The following is a 1,418-nucleotide window of genomic DNA, read 5'->3' on the forward strand; positions in this document are numbered from 1 at the left end:
AAAACTAAGGAAGTCTTTGACTTAACTACTTAACTCAGTCCATGGTTGTTTCTAGTGTGAATCGCGACCTCCCTCAGGCTGAGCCAACTTGCTTCAGCCAACTCTAGAGCCAGAGACATCTGGAGTCAAACATACAGGTTACACGTGTTGTAGCTTTGCACCTTCCCTGGGCTGYCAGGGCTAAGTTGGGCACTCTGTCCTCTTCTTTCTGGATGGAGGGAATCCTTCACTAGATGTTTTTTGCTTCCAGAGAAGCGTGGCAAGATGGTCCTCACAAAGCAGGGCAGCAACTCCAGCTGCCCTCGATGTTACAGCTATTACAAGGATGATATGAGTAGTATTTCATAGACCAAATGTTATTCCCTATTGGTAACAAGGGGCAAACTCCAGACTCTTGCTTTTTAATGCTTTAAAACTGTACACATTTGTAACTGTCTTGAGTGCTATGGTTTGGAAAGCGTGTCCTTAGTGACAAGCTGTGTTTATGTTCCTATGGAAATGGAATTACGTTGTTCTTCGCTGTGCCTCGTACATTTGAAACATGATGTTTTGGATGATAGTAAAACTATGTAAACTGCATAGTTCTGTACATCCCATGGGATGAGAACGTAAACTTTTATAAAACTCCCTTTGATGCTTAGGATGACTCTTTTTAAGCATTTATGTTAAAATAGCATACTATGTATGTTGTACACTGAATCTTTKCTGAAGCATGGTTTCTTTTTCATATATCTGTTATTTAATACTGCTCTTTTCTAACACATGATCTTAAACAGGTGATTTCCAGTTTGACACTGGTATGGTCAAATGAATAAATCCAGCTCAGTGCCTTAAGATGTGGTCAGTCTGTTCTTTAAAGCTGTGTGGGGCTGTGACAGTGTTTGTGGCAGCCTCCCCTGCCACAGCCCAGGTACATTGTGTGCAACATTCCACATCCTGGGGATCTGGGAAGGGGTCAATGTTGACAGGTCATTGTACTTGGGTCACAGATGATGAATATTTCTGACAAAATCTCTTTATCAGAACACAACAGGAGTTCTCGATTGCATGAATGGTGATGGCGGCTGAGTATAACATGCAGTCTTGATGTGAAAAATCCTGGGAATGCCTCCCCTGCTCCTGAACTTAGTACAAAATCCTAGAAAACTAGCTGTTCAGAGGTATGCAATGTAGGGCAGCCCTCATGCTCAAACTGGCTGCTGTGATCAAGATATTCAAGCATCAGATTTTCGGTGTAGATGTTTTAAAGCAAGATAACTTTTGGTTGACACCAAGTTAACCATGAGTGAGCAGTGTGCCCTCGTGGCCAAGAAGGCCAATAGGATCCTGGCCTGCATCAGGAGGATGTTGCCAGCAGGTCAAGGGAGGTGATTCTGCCCCTCTACTCAGCTCTGGTGAGGCCGCACCTGGAGTACTGT

This window comes from Nothoprocta perdicaria, unplaced genomic scaffold, assembly GCF_003342845.1.
Source record: "Nothoprocta perdicaria isolate Ctin4 unplaced genomic scaffold, notPer1 scaffold_57, whole genome shotgun sequence".
Taxonomy (NCBI): domain Eukaryota; kingdom Metazoa; phylum Chordata; class Aves; order Tinamiformes; family Tinamidae; genus Nothoprocta; species Nothoprocta perdicaria.